Source organism: Phyllostomus hastatus, unplaced genomic scaffold (assembly GCF_019186645.2).
Source record: "Phyllostomus hastatus isolate PE091 unplaced genomic scaffold, TTU_PhHast_1.1 phas_contig_283, whole genome shotgun sequence".
NCBI classification, from domain to species: Eukaryota; Metazoa; Chordata; class Mammalia; order Chiroptera; family Phyllostomidae; genus Phyllostomus; species Phyllostomus hastatus.
In genome coordinates this window covers 10,019,561-10,034,973 of record NW_025333833.1, presented here as the reverse complement: position 1 = coordinate 10,034,973, position 15,413 = coordinate 10,019,561, and positions in this window count along the sequence as shown.

The window sequence follows — 15,413 nt, the reverse complement described above, 5'->3', positions numbered from 1 at the left end:
GGAGAGTCTTGGAGGAGACAAAAGGAGAACAGGGACACAGCTCTCCAGTCTTAGGAGCTACTGCTATTGTCGAGGAGACACGCAGATGTGAGACTGGAGAAAGACGCAGGGACACACACTATCCCGTGCTCTGCTTCACATCACACACGGTGGACCTGTGTTCCCTGGGGCCACGGAGGCGCGGTCCCAGGCGTGTTCCCTGGGATGATGTTCTACGATTTGTGAATTTGATTACACGGGAAAACCAGAGGCGGGATGTTAAAAATCAACCAAGATTGCCTAAGATACTAGTTCCCAGTAAGGACAGGAGCTCCCAGCTGTGCAAATTTGGAGATCGGCGATGTTAACCTCAGTGGCGTTCCGTGGCCTGCGAGCCCCAGGGCACCTGGTCTCTCCTAAGAGAGCCTCAGGTCCTGTGAGGCACCCTGGGCACCAGTGTCCTATTTACTTTGGCTGGGGGGGAGGGGTGGGCCCCGGAACCGCTATGTCACTGTGACATCAGCTGCTTCCAGGAATCACTGAGTCAGCTGCAGGCCCCAGGGCAGGGCCCGCTCACTTCCTCCCACCAGGCAGAGGTGGTGCCCTCCCCCCACCCCCAGGCGAAGCTTTGAGCCTGTTTTTCTACCTCTGTCCACCACTGCTCAGGACAGTTAGGACCTGGCCCAGATAGGTCAGCCTGGCACAGAGACACGCGGGTGGGGGGCCAGCTGTGCCCCCCTCCCCCACTCTCTCCCATGGAAGAGAGGTCCCCCGTGGAAAGTCACACCTGGCTTGGAGCTGAGGTATTGCCAGTGTCCCTGGGAGAGGAAGCTTTACCAGCCACTTACACCTTCTGAACAAGTTGCGCTGTTTCTAAGCAGGGGGGGGGGGGGGTGACAGAAGAATTAGGAGGGATTACGTGCAGAAGGAACACCTGTGCCCACCTGACTGAGGGCGTCCCTAGGAAGGGCGCTGCACTGCAGACAGTTGAGTTGTCGGGGGTAGCCCGCTCCTTTCTCAAGAGGGTGGGCACGGGCACAGCCAGACTCCTCCCACAGCCAGGAAGCCAGCACAGCGGCCAGAGGGCCTCTGTTTGTAGCTCTCGGAGGGTGACTTTCTCCTGGCCCTTCCCCATCACGGTCATAGGCACCTCCCCTCCTCCCCACGTGGGACCCTTCCTTTCCTCGTTATGAGGATTCAAGCCAGAATCTGTCCGAACCAAGCTGAGTCTATCCGTTCATTAAACCTAATCCTCTGTAAGTTACTCGCATGAAGGAGAAAATTACAGTTGTGAGGCCCTGCAAAGGTCCTGGACTCACTCACTCTCTCTCTCTCTCTCTCTCTCTCTCTCTCTCTCTCTCTCGTGCTTGGACTGTTCATTATATTGTTTCACTTAATGCCAACCAAATCCTGCCGGGTGAGTGTCACCATCATGTAGCCGAGAGCACAGATTCAGAAAGGTGACGAAAACTTGCCCGGGTGACACAGCCAGAGAGGGACACAGCCAGCCTCGAAAGCCGGGTGGGTCAGTCTGACTCCAGGGAGCTGGGATCTTTCCACTCGGATGTTGTGACTCAAAGTGAGAGCCTCCTCTGAGTTAGAAATTATAGAATTAGAGCTTCATTCAGCAGGTCACAAAATATTCAGGTTGGAAGACACTGGGAGGTTGTGCAGGCCTGTGGCCCAGGCAGATGTCTGGGTCTCCCGCACGGCGTCCTGGCTGCTGCTTGAGTCACCGGCCCCGGGACGTGCGGTCTTGCCTGATTCAGCCCAGGCCCGCTTAGCATCAGCAGACCGTCCTTAGGCGTTCAGAGCGGAAATCTCTCTCCCTGCACCATCCACAGAATGAGCCCGCCCCTTGGGAACATGGGGAACCTGAGCAGTGTGTCCCTCCTGAAGAGTCTGGCTCTGGACCACCCGGCCTCAAGGTCTCCCAGCCCCTCTCCCATGGCGGTGCCTCACCTCTCCCCGCCGAGCTGGTGTGCTCGGGCTCCCGGTGAGAGCCCGGCAGCAGCACAGGCGGCAGCACAGGGCTCCGGAAGTGAGCTGCCCGGCCGGAGGAGCGCGGGACCAGACTACAACCCTCCATTCATCTCTGGGGTCTCGATGCTGAAGACTCATCGTGATCGTCTCATGAATAAAAACCTGTATGTGCCCTTCCCAGGTGCGGTCCTAAGCCACCTCCTCTCCCGCCCCTCTGCTGGTGGGGCTGGCGAAGCTCAGGACTTGCTCTGCCTGGGCGGGCAACACCTAACAAGCAAGCGCTCCTTCGCACTCTCCTCAGGGCCCCTGGCACCAGGGACTCACTAGGCTCAGCCACACCCTTCCTCTGGCCCCAGCTCTGATGTCCGCTCTGAGACTGTCGAGGGGTCACTCTGACCCAGTCACCCCAAACCAGGCATGCTGACTTTTAATTTCCAGCTTCCTGATGCACCCCCAGGGGTCACCTGGAAAGTTCTGGACACACCCTCAGTCAGGCCCTCCCTCTGCTGAAACCTCGCTGGCATGTCTCCCGTTGCGTCCAAGGGTGCCCTGCACAGACACCTGCAGGGGGTGCTTCCCAGCGACCCCCTTCCTGTCGCTGGACCTGGGCTGTTTCCACTGCCTCACCCACCCCCACCCCGAGTCCAAGGGCGCTGGGCCTGGCTCACAGCCTCTGACCCCGCCCCCTCATTCCTCCCTGCGGAGTCTTGCTCCACGCTTCCCCCAGCACCAGACAGGTTTATCTTCCTTCCTACAGAGCAGGCACGTCCTTCCGGTTGGATCCTCCGTTTCCAGCACGATGGCCTGATGCAGTGATTTGCCACCTTTTCCTCTCAGGGCACACATAAACTGATAACGAAAATTCTGCAGCACGCTGAAAAATATATTTTTTGCCAATCTAACAAAAAAAAGGTATAATTTTGATTCATTCACACAGACAGCTATTGTTGTCTTGGCTGTTGTCATTTTTTTTTGTTTGACAGTCTAAGGGAAAAGAGGTCAGTGCCCTGATGAAACGGTCAGGCGCTGCACGTGCAAAAGCCTGGCAGCGCACTGGTCGGAAATCACGGGCCGCACACGCGGCTCTCCATGCTGGGACCCCCCAGCTGTGCTCCAGATACAGAAAAGGGTCTTCTTGGAAAGCAGAAAACCTCTCTTGCAACAAGGTCACTGATTATCAGCTTGCTGCAGACTTTCCAAAAGCTGGCTGGAAACACACAGCTGAGCAAAGTGTCTTGTTTGGGGCGGGTTGAAGCCTCGAACCCATGGAGACATACTGATCACATGAGAGTGAAAATGTGTTATTCTGATATCCCAAATATAATGTCTCTGTTCTTCTCAGCTCATGACAAACATCTAAGAGAGAACTTACTCTTCTGCCTCCCGCCCCCATGCTCTCTCCTCTCCTCGCCGCCCAACCTCCGCGCATCCTGAATTCTGTCCACCTGGCTCTCTGTAAGCGCACCCCAAAGTTGTCTTTGTGGGGTCTGCTTCCCTTGTCAGTTATCCCACCTTGCGGCAGGAAGGTCACCCCACAACGTGCTATGCTTTCAACACAGGCGTCAGCATATTTAGAATCACTGGCACTGTGGGTAATTTCACCCTGGCCACGTCACTCTCCATCCACTTAACAGGGATGGGAAAGTGGGGCTGCTTGTGGGTGTTTCGACCACGAAGCCCAGTTTGTCATAAGTGCAGATGCAACAAGGTCTAACCCAGTGGCTACAATACCTCCCCTGCGACCCTCTTGGGAGCCTCGGCCCCTCCACCACTCCTGGGCAGCACTGACCCCAGGGTCTGTGCTTCTAAACCTCATCTTCGCCTAACCCCTCAGATGCCCTCCGACCATGAAGGACTTGTACAACTCTGCCTTGACCTTGACTTTGGGCCAGCCCCCCGTCAGCAGGACTCTGTGGGTTTCTGCCACATCTACCTCCTCACGCTGTGCAGCATTTCCCTGGTGTGGGCACAGTTTTTCATTTGCTGTCTCCAGTGTGCTTTACAGTCATTCATTCAGTCAGCAAACCTCTGTGAGCCCCTTTGCCATCAGGCACTGTTTGGGGCACTGTGGCCGTGGGGCTCAACAGGCTGGGCAAAGCCTGGCTTTCGTCTGAAACTCCATTCTGGTGCAGGAGACGCGTAACACACAAACAAAAGCTCTGCAGACTGCAGACTGCACTTTGTTTCCTCCGAGGAGATACACAGGGCTGTGCAAGAGAGCGCACAAGGAAGCCCCAGACAGGGAGCTCAAGGAAGACCTCCGGGGAGAGGGCTTATGTTCATTCACCTGGATGCCTACCAGAGGAGAAGGGGCGGGGGGGGGGGGGGCGCAGAGTCAAGGTGCAGGGGGGAGCCTGGGAGTCTCCAGCAATCCGGGGGTGTGGGTAGGGGCTAAGAAGAGAGAGGAGGCCAGAGGCAGAAGACCACGCAGCCAGGCAGGGTTTCACTGTGTGCTGGGAGGCGATGTGAACTGATGAAAATTTCCAAAGATCCCTCTGGCTACTGTGCAGAAAATGGAACCAGGGGTTGGGGCGGGGGAAGGAGGGGGAAATAAAGAAGGCAGTTAGGCAATCGCCCTTGTCTCCAGCAGAAATGATGACCAGGGTGTCAGTCATGAAGCTGGAAGGTGAGGGAAGGATGGAGATACAAGTTGGAGGGAGGTAGGACTGAACTTTGTCACAGTTTGTCATCAGATGTTAGGAAAGGGCATGCAGGACCATCTCAGACACGGGGGGGGGGTGGGCGGGGGTCACAGAGATGGACAGAGGTGGGGAGTGGGGCCCGCACCTCAGACACAGGCCTGGGTGGGGGAAGGGAGAGGCGTCCTGCTGGTGTAAGTGTGTTTGCACGCACTGGCGTGCAAGCACATGCAAATGATTTGGGGGAGAGCTGAAAGCCTTCCCGAAAGATCCGATGGAAGAGGCAGGGGAGTGCCAGATCCTAACAACCTGCAAATTGAAAGAAGCTGTGCTCCTGGCCGCAGCGCCACCGCTCCCGCCCCACGAGCACCAATGGGACACTTCCCGGTCATAACAAAGGAATGGTGAAAATTAACTGAACATAACGGCTAGGTTACTTTCTCCTGTTGTTTCACCATAGACAGGGGGTTTGGAGCTCTAGGTGGACATTTCTAGGCCAGCTGGAGAACTTCGCCTCCGTTTTTAACAACAACTCGGTGAAGGAAGCAGTTCGGAGCTCCTGTCGGGGGACCTGTAAGTAAGCCCTGGAGGCCAGCTCACAGACAAGTCACTCTGCCTGCCCTGGAGGAGGGGCATGGCTCCCTCCCCCACACCTCCCGCTGCCACAGACGAGCTTTTTCGTACAAATCGGTGTCTCCGCTGCCTACTCACATGCAGCCTGCGGCCAACGCTGACACTCCAGATTTCTTTTCTTCTGTAGTCTTGCCCAGAAGGGTTTTAGCTCTTAGTTTTTGTGCCAATTCATAGAAGAATGGCCCAGAGGAGTCATAGCAGCAAGCGTTTTTTAAAGAGAATCTTCTAAAGAGAATCTTTTAAAGAGAATCTTACCTCCTTATGAGCTAAAGGCTAGTCAAGGGTAAAAACAATTTGGTTTTTAAAGACCTAGAAAGGCAACCCAAGGTAACCCGAGATCTCCCAGATCCCCCCAGTCTGAGACACAAGAACAATGGGAACCCCTGTTTGGCTGTGTCTGAGTCGCACCTGCTCTAGGGGCCCCCAGCCCCCTCCCTGAGGCGCCCCACCCAGGATTTCTGGATGTCTCCAGAGGGCTCTCAGGAGGGTCTCCAGAGAGGGCAGAGGTCAGGAGCTCAGACAGAGGGGTCCACACTGATGGCTAGAGGTACGAGCCTCAGTTTCCTCATCTGTAAATTGCAAAATGGAAACTCTGACAGTGGGATTAAGTCTCACCTGAAGGCACTGTTCTAAGGATAAGATGACCTAATACTACAAAGGATCAAAGCAAGGAGCCTGGCATCTGGCAAACACCCAATACAGGATCCCACCGTGACACCGCCATCACCTCCTCGTCGTCATCAGCACCCCCCCATCACCCCTGCCCTCCCCTGACTAAGGTTTCTTCCCAGGCCCTGTCTGCCACGCCTGAGTCTAGTCTTGGCTCCCACCCAAGGATCTCTTGGGTCTTCACGCAAGAGCGCTCCGGCCGCCTGCCCCACCAGACATGCCCAGGCATGTCTCCCTCCCCCTCGGCCTCAGGCTGGCTGCTGCCACCCCGATGCAGAGGCCCAGGAACATGCGGGCAGAAACTCGCCACGAGCAGTCCCGCCGCTCCCTGTCCCTGGCTGCCCTCTCCTGCAAGACATGCCATCCCCAGGCCCCCGGGCCCCCGGGCCGGAGACCAAGGCTCTGCAGACACTGGCTTCTGGCAGCAATAACTAACACAGCACAGCCCTCCCCGAGCCTCAGAGGTTGTCAGCAGGCAGCCCCTGAGGGGTGGGGGGTGCAAACCGAAGATAAATCACCTGTGATAACATCAGGCCAATGACAGACAACAGCTGGGGGCGCCAGGACAGTCGGGGTGGCAGACAGAGACAAGGCGGGGAGACCACAGCCGCCCTCCCAGCCCCTCCCCCGTGAGAGTCCAGCATTGTCAACACACGGCCAGGGCAACGCTCCTGCCTGCAGCAGGCAGGCAGGCAGCCTTCCTGAAACTGAGACCGAAAGGCCACTCTGTCATTTGTAGGGTGACCTTTGACAAGTCAGACTCTCCTCTTCTGGGGGAACCACAGTTTACTCACTGAAAACCAGGACCGTGCGTCCACCAGCAGTGAGCCCATCACCTTCACCTTCACCTTGGCTGCTACACTCAGCACGCCCAGCCTCGTCCTCTCTGAGCGCCTGCTCTGTGCCGGGGCCATCAGGCCTGGGGGGTGAAGTGAGCAGAGCACGCCGCCCCCACATATGCCGCTTAGGCAAAAGAAGGATTCTCTGCAGAAGGCCGCTGGGAAGAAAATACAAAAAAAACCCTCACTGCCCTTCCCCCATTTGCCTAAAAGCAGAACATAAATTTGTAAACATGTTCCCTCTCCTCTCTCCACCAGGAAGGCCAGAAGTTAGTCACCAGAGACAACTGGTGACCCTTATCAGCCCAGAGAAGTCACCCGAAGAACCTACACCGTTAACTCTATTAAGTAACCCTTATCTTCCATTAGTTTGCCCCATATATTTACCACCCGCACTTGCTGCCCTTAGAAACCCACAGCCCTTTCCCTTTGTCTTGTCACTTTCCTGCCAAGGCATTGTTCTTTTGTTAAAATACTGCAGGAGCCCAAGTTCTGACCACCCCTTTGAGTTACTCATCACTGAGTGCTCCCGTGTGCATGCCCCATGTGTATGCACCATGTGTATGCACATGTGTATGCCCCATGTGTATGCGCCATGTGTATGCGCCATGTGTAATACATTTCTGTGTGGCTTTCTCTTGTTCTGTCCTTTGTCAGTCTGATTTACAGGGCCCCCAGCAGTGCATCTCAAGTGGGTAGAGGCTAAAGAACCATTTTTTCTCCCCTCCAGGAGGAAAGGCCAGGGGTTGCTGGAGGAATCTCTGTCTAGAGCGGGGGAGGGGGCCTCATTCCTCAGCGCGGATGTGAGCTGGAATCCTCCGGGAGGGTTTAGAAATAGCACTGCCGGAGCCACTCATTCTCCGGGCTCATGAACCAGGATCTCTGGGGGCCCTCCTGCCGTTCCATCTCGGAGACCGGTTTCCCCCCTACGTCCCCGCTCAGTGGAACCCTGCTTCCTGTGTGAGGACGTCCCGATGGCCCCGAGTCCGGGTCAGGTCCGTCCTCTGCCCTCCTGTGTACCCCCTCTGGTGCGTCTGTAACGCCCAGCTCTTCGCTTCCTCCGCTATCTAACCTTCACCTGTCCCCGAGTGGACACTAGATACAAACATATTGGATGAAAAAAAGAGGAATGAATGGATCTTACTTATATGATCACTTGCCTCTTCCTAAAGCTCAACCTTCTCACTGAGAATTGGGGCTAGCCTCAATGCCCAATGTGGGCTCAGGAGGTTTTCTGCCTGTGCAGGCGGAGCATTGGACGAGAGGCTGAGAGTGGCTGAAATACGGGAGCGGTGGTCTGCAGCCTGCACGGCCGCCGCTTCTCTCCCACTCGGAGGCAAAGGCAGCAGAAGAAAGAGGTCGCTCCCCTCTTTCACTGCCTCAGCCCGCGAGCCAAAGCCCTACCCCCCCATCCCCTCCCCACTGTCAGCGTCTGTCCCGCTGCCTGCCGCCGCCGCCGTCCAGGCCGGGCTGCTCTGGCTCCAAGAAGGCCCGGAGCCGGAGGGACGGAGCGGTCTCCCTGGGGAAAGCAGACGGAATAGGCCTCGCAGGAACCCCCTCGAGGGACATTCTTCATCCCTGACGTCCCTGAAGGTCTCCGGACCGACATCTGGGGCAGGGACTGCGTGGGCGTGCTGGGGGCTGGGCCCCACAGCGCCTCCCCCCCCCCCCCGCCCCACATCCAAGGTTCTGGGGCCGCCGGGAGGCACAAAATGTAACTAACGCCAAGGACCCCAATCGGCGAGCTCAGGACCTCAGGGAGAATGAAGTGACCCTTCCAGACGAGATGTTTAGGGCTGATGACCTCTGGCCACCTGAAGTCCAGCCAACAGCTGACCTCCCTGAGTTCAAAATCAAATCTTCCCCTCCCCTCCCCTCCCCCACCCAACAGCACGTCCTCTCTGGGACTTCCCATTTCTATAAATAGCCCGCTGTCCTCCCAGACAACATTTCAGTCATTTTTTTCTTCCTCCCAGGCCCCGACTCTCTGGCCCACACACCCTCCCTCCCAGCCGGGTCCGGGTCCGTAGCTGCAGCTCCCCAGGCCCTCGCCCCGCCCCTCTCCGCCCTCCCGCGGCTCACAGCGGGGGGCGGGGGGGGGCCTTCCTACCTCGGCCTCCGCCGCTCTCTCTTCTCCTTCCACTCCCCCAAGACCACTGCCAGGACAGCCCTGGCCTCCGCCGCTCTCTCTTCTCCTTCCACTCCCCCAAGACCACTGCCAGGACAGCCCTGACCGTGTGATTCCTTCATCAAACTTCCACCAGACCCACCCCCCACGGAAACCCAGCGGCCCGCAGCGGCCCTCAACACCCGCAGAACGCCCGGGACTGGCCTGCAAGGCCGCGGGGCCGCCCACGGCTGTCTACCCAACCGCCCACCCCACCCCCACCCCCGGCCCTGGGCTTCTGGGCCCGCTCTCTCCTCCACTTCAAAGAAGCCTCACCCTCCCAAATGTCAAAGTCCTGCTCATCCTCCGGGTCGTTTCCAGAGCTTCTCCATTCCCGAGCCCTCCTTCTAGTGCTCTCCCGTCAGGAGAGCGGCCTTTGATGTCCGAGCCTGACCCTCCTCAAGGCGCAGGAGCCCCGGGTAGTGAGTGCCTGCCCTCATCACCCTGCTCCTCAGGGCTCCTCACTGAGTAGGGCCAGCCCCTCCCCACCCCCCTGCACACGCACATCCACTCCGGGGCACAACCCCCCACCATAGCCACCAGCCTGTGACCCTCAAGTGACTTCAATGGCGGGAGAAACAAAACCCCACGGTGGCTGCTGCCAAATGGGCCTCGTTACACTAAGCCCATCACACTCAGCTGTGAGTGAGTTCTGGGCAGATTTCCGGCTTCAAGGAAGGGAATGACCGGTGACCAGTCCCACCTTGCTGATGGGACCGGAAGACAGACACAGATAAGGCTTTGCACAGAGGGCAGGGCAGACGTCTAGGGGCTAAGAGGGGCCACACCTCAGGCCAGAGAGGGGGTGGTGCCCCTGGACGGGAGGCGGTTTCACTCAGGGGGGGCTCAGGGACGGAGGCTGATGGGACAAGGGCCGGGGCAGCGGCGTGTCCGATCCGAAGCCAGTTTGTGTCGTCCCCGTCAGAGAAGACAGACCATTCTCTGTGTCCCTCCTGACTTCACTGGACACAGAGCACGGACCCAAAGCAAGACCGGAGAAACGCAGAACAGCACGGTCACGGTCATCTGTGGCTGCTTTCCTCCTGATGCTCTGCCCGGAGGCCTGCGTGGAGGAGGAGGGGTGTTCCGCCACCCGACAGGGGACAGCTCCCTCAAAGCCACTGCCAACTCCCAAATATGAAGCTCTTTACAGTCACTTTCCCACCGGCCTCAGGAACACACGCTTTTATTCCCCAAGTGAACTGCATCAAAGGGCATATTTGTCAACACAAAATTCTCCCCACCCCTAGAGACCAACCGTGACAGTCTGTTCCAAGAGCCTGCGGCTGGTAGCGGCTCTGACCAGGACCCCGCCTTCCTAGCTGCGGGGCGGGGCTGGGCTGGACCCCAGGCCTCTGGCCGGAAACCCAGCTGCTCTCCCAGCCACCCCCGCCCTGCACCTACAGCCCACACGGTCTCACTTCCTCTTTCCTAGAACAGAAATACAGCAACGACTTCACACATTGGACTTGGAGATATTAATAGACCTTTTCCTACCCCTGGACTTGCTTCTTTTCTGCATGTTTGTATTCCCTGCACACAAGTTCTCCTCTCCGCACAGCTTTCTCCTTTTTGCTCTCTCCCTTCCATCTCTCTTACCAAGGCCCCTGGAGCACCGGGTCCTCCGGTGCTCTCTTCCTCCCCCACCTGCTTCCGCAGCCCAGTCTCCCTCTCCCTTCTCCCCGAGTCTGGAGCGCCTCCTCCTCATTCCCAGGCCCAGTGCCACTCTAGCTCAAGTTCCTCCTCCTCAGTTCTGAAAAGGAGCTGGCCAGAGAAGTCTGTCTCCTCCCCCCACCGCCTCTCCCCTCTCCCCTCAGACACACGAAAGGGGACAGAGGCACCAGATGGCCTGGTGCTAGCTGAGGGGCTCGGGGAGGCTGCCGCCCACAGAGGCCCCCGCTGGGCCCTCGAGCTAGTCCAAGCTGCTGCCCAGCCCAGCGGCCCAGCTGGCAGAGGAGGAGGGCACGGGGCCAGCCTCCTCAGCGCCCGGCCAGCTCCCCCTGCCAGCAGCTCCCCCTCCCTGCCCAGCCTGCCCCGGCCAGCCCAGCGAGGGAGGCACGCTCCCCAGCTGAAAAGCTGTGTGTCGCTGCACGTCTGAGCCTCAGGCACCAGGGGCCCGGCCGGATGGCCTGCGGGGACGCTGGGCTTTCCCAGGAGTGGGGAGAATGGCCGGCAGTCTGCTCTTTCTAGGGGACAGGCTGTGCTGAGGAGGGACCTCAGCAATGGGTGACTGGGTCCCAGAGGAGCAAACTGTCCCCCAAATTCCCCACACCCCCCAAAAAAGGAAGTTTGATGCTATAGCATATAACATCAATGACTACCACGTATTCAGTGTTGAGTTGAGCTGGGCATTACGCTAAGTCATTACCGTGGTCTCCCTCACCCTTCAATAGCCCTGCAGAGTGAGGAAGCCTTTGGATCCCCAGTTTACAGACAAGGAAACAGAGGCCGAGCAAAGTGTCATGACCTGCCCCAGGCATCACAGCCAGAAGGCCAGTGGACACAGATTAAAGGGTTGTTCCCGTTTGGATTCTGCGAGTCTGCTAAGGCGATGTTCCAAAGGCGGGTGCCTACTCCCTCTTTTTTGCCCCCACATGCCCCGCTAGGGCCTTCAGGAAAGCCACACGGTGCAGGGCAGAAGCTTCCAATCCTGGCTGGCATTGCAGCTGCCCAAGGGACGTTTTTTAAATAATCGAGACCCCAAGACCCCTCCTCTGGGGGTCCTGGTGCCCCCTACCCCCGCTGCCGCAGCCTCTCCGGGAGACGCTGTGGAGGAGCCAGAGCTGAGCGGCGGGCAGACTTGGGCAGTCACGCGACCAGGGAAAGGTACTTTCATCCCTCAGAGCCTCGGTTCTCTGGCGTAAATAAAGTGGAGATAACAACGTTTGCTTCACTGACAAGTCACAAGTGTTACGTGGCACTTGGCAGGGTGACAGGCGCACGGTTGGTGAGTGGCTGATGTCAGCTGGCATTGCTTCCCCTCGTAGACGTGAGGTTCCAGAGTCCAGACTCAGAGAGCCACAGAGAAAGGGGCGCGGCCCCCGAACGGTGCTCACGTTACCCTGACCTTCGACTCGCGCCTGACCGAAGTCCAGGCACGCTGTCCTGGGGGCGGCTGGCTCGCTCCCGCGGGCTGCGGGACAGACGTGACAACAAGCCACCATGGGCCAGGGGATTTCCAGGGTGGGACCTCTGCCCCAGACTTCATGGAAGAGACCCGAAACTGACCTACTCCGCCCACAAAAGGTCAGACCCAGGCTCGCTGCGAGTTTCTGGAAACCTGAGAGTCCATCAGGTGATCCTTGGCCTTCCTTCCCTCATCCCGCAAAGCAGGTATTTCCACAGCCACCATTAGCAGCCGCCCCTCCGGACGGTGACAGGATTGTCCCCAGGTCTAAGCCCTCCTGTCCAGCCACCATCAACCAACCCCTCAGGCCACCCTCTCCCAGCGGCCCTGCCATTTCCTACGCCTTACCCCCAGTCTACGTCGCTGCTTGGAACGATGGTGATCTCCCAGCACACCCCTCACGGAGCTACCTTCAGACCCCCTACTCCCCGCAGCCCAGTGAGAATATCTCCCTTTCCTCCTTTAGCTGAGAAGAAGGGGGTTCCAGGGACCCCCTGGAATGGGTACGCTCCACCCAACACTGGTCCCTGACAGCCACGTGGGTGAGGCCCTTCTCCCGCAGGCCCCCTGCCGGGGAGGTCACTGACTTCCGCTCCCCACCTGAGAAATGGGGAGGGGGCCCATATTCCCAGAATTTTCGAGAAGGGAGGACTGGCATACAGGCTGCCACAGCAGTTGGGGCGGGAGGGAGGGCCCTCAGGATCCAGTCCCAGGACTCTGAGTCCCGGATTCGAGAATCTTCCCTCCACAGAGGCCGCTTCTCTCCAGTCTCGCCCCAGCCTGTTGATTTCTCTCCCTCTCTGCTGCCCTTGACCAAGCTCACCCTCGCTGCTCACCCGAGTCACTGCAACACCTCCCCCCGCCCCCCGCTGGTCTCCCTGTTCCCGCGCTGGGTCCCTAAAACCCATTTTCCAATGTGCAGACTGGCCCTTTTCAGGAAGTGACCCTGTTGCAACCCTACTGTGTGTGAAATGAAATCAAGCACCTCACTATGGCGTCTAGGGCCCTAGGGCCCCGGGCCTGTCCCTCATCCCTGCCTCGCTCTCCCTCCTCAGACACCTCCCTCCCCGCTGTCAACACGCACTGGCCCCCGCCTCCACTCCACTCCCGGAGCTGGGTCCCAGGCTGGGAGCTGAGCGCCGGGCCTTTCTCCCGCTCTCCTCCCGTCAGCCTGTGCGCTGTCCTACTTGATTTTTTTTCATAGCGCTTGTAACTATGGGGAAGTACATTATTGACTTACTTCTCGGGGTTTTTTTTTGTTTGTTTGTGTCTTTGGCTTGTTTTTATCTGTTTGTTTTGCTTGTGTCTGTCTCCGCTGCCCGAGCCCTCCCCCACCACGCCGGCTTCGCAAGAACGCTGCCGCGGCACCCCCGCAGCCCTCGCTCCTGAAACAGCACCCGGCCGGAGCGGGCACCCAGGACGCGCCTGTCGGGTGCGTGAACGAATGCCAAGAGACCTGTGCCGGGATGGGCTGCAGAAGTGGCCCTGAGGAGTGTCCCGGGAAGCCGTGCAAAAAAGCACAGCGGGCTGGAACATAAAGAAGACAAGTGTTTGGCCAAGACGGCTAGAAATGTGGGGTTTGTGCTGATTGCTGTGATTTTTAAAGGCCACTCCAGGGGGTTTCTGCTGTGGCTCAACATGAGCCAACATGAAAACCTCAAGAAAATAGAGGAACTGGGGGGGAAAGAGAGAGCTCAGTGTTGTGAGCAGAAATTATAAAGGCTCCCGGAGCTTGTCCTCCTCTTGTGTGTGGGCTCCTGAGACCTTCAGAGTGGCCTCCTCAGAAGGAGAGAAGAGGAGGAGGAGCTGGAGGGAGGGAGGGGGAGGGAAGGAACAGCAGTCACAAACAAGGCAGCCTGGTGACCTCAAAGTGGGAGTGGCCAGTTTCCCAGCGACCTTCACCGAGAAGGTCGCTCGGGGAAGTCACAGCGCTGACTTCACGGAGCAGCTGGTGTGCGGGGCGGGAGGTGGAAGGCAGCCCAGCACCGCTGGGAAACGCTCGGCCCCTCCGGGTCCAGCTCTCCCTGCTCTGAGACCGGCGCTTGGTCACACCTCTCCTGCTACCCAGGGGCATACCTGGGGCCTTGGGGCGAGTGGGCCACGTATCTCCGGAGATGGCTGGGACCCAGCAGTCCAGAAAGAAAGACCACCCTGAGCAGGCATGCAGGAGGGGGGCCGCAGGGCACACTGGGGGACTGCAAACAGACCCCGAGCCTGGGGCCCAGGGGAGTGTGTGTGAAGGTCTGGGAGGAGACTGGCGCTACAAACAGCCGAGGTCCAGTACAAAAGGGCCTTTTGTTCCAAACAACAAGTCTTCCTGTGCCCTGAAGGTCACAGAGAGACACTTTCTGGTGCAAGGTGGGTGGACAAGGGTGGGGAAGGCTCCAGGCAGAGGCCGCTCTGATGACCAGGCTGATAAGTGATGAGGATCTGGGTTAGAACAGTGGCCCGAGAGATGTTTGAGCGTTCTGAAAAGCCAACACAGAACACAGGGTGGAGAGAAAGGGAGGCTCCACATATCAGGAGGTAGACCAGTGTCCGTTTACTTAGGGAACTGAGGAGGAGTCGATGACAGTGAACTTGGTTTCAGATAAGACGGGTCTGAAACATTTGAAGGACAGCGCAGCGGTGCCCAGAGAGCTTGCAGGCACTCCAGAGTGAGTTCTGCGTGAGTCTGGGAGGCGCTGCTCTGTTCCCTTCGGCCTCGGAAGCTCTGTTTCCCTCCCTGCAAAACAAGGCTGGTTGGTACCCGCTTCACGGGATTAGTGGAGGAACGGCGAGAATGAGACAGCCGTGGGAAAGCACCAAGCCCCGCCCGAGGAGCCCGCACACCGTGGGGACGTCAGGAATATCTGTTGAGCCGAAAGGTGATCACGATCGGCGATGTGTCTTTGTTTAAATACCACGACCAGGAGTGTGTGGGCAGCTTGTTCTCTTCCTCATGGTCCCCTTGGGGCAGTGCTGGCCCGGAGGAGAGGACCAGTCCACTCCTCGACTCCCACGCGGGGATGTGCCCGCCTCTCCCCGTTCCCCCGAGGCCTGCCCACCCGCCCCACGGGATTCCAGAGGCAGGAGGTGCTCCCCAGCCAGACTCAGCCAAACTGAGGGCCTGTTTCTGACATGCAGGCCCCAGGGCAAGTCTTGCTCTGGGAAGATAAACAGGTTTTTATTGCCTCCACCTGAGGCCCAAGCCTCAACCTCCGGCTGCCGTGGGAGGCTCCTTCCCAGACAGAAAAAGGACCTCTCGTTGCAGCAGCACATGCACCACCTTCCTGGCTAGGAGGGCAGAGCTGGGTCCCTCGGGTCCCCATAGCCCCCTGGTGACTAGCACTATGCCAGGTCCATGGTCAAGTACACAGTCTGGGAAGGTTTGTTGA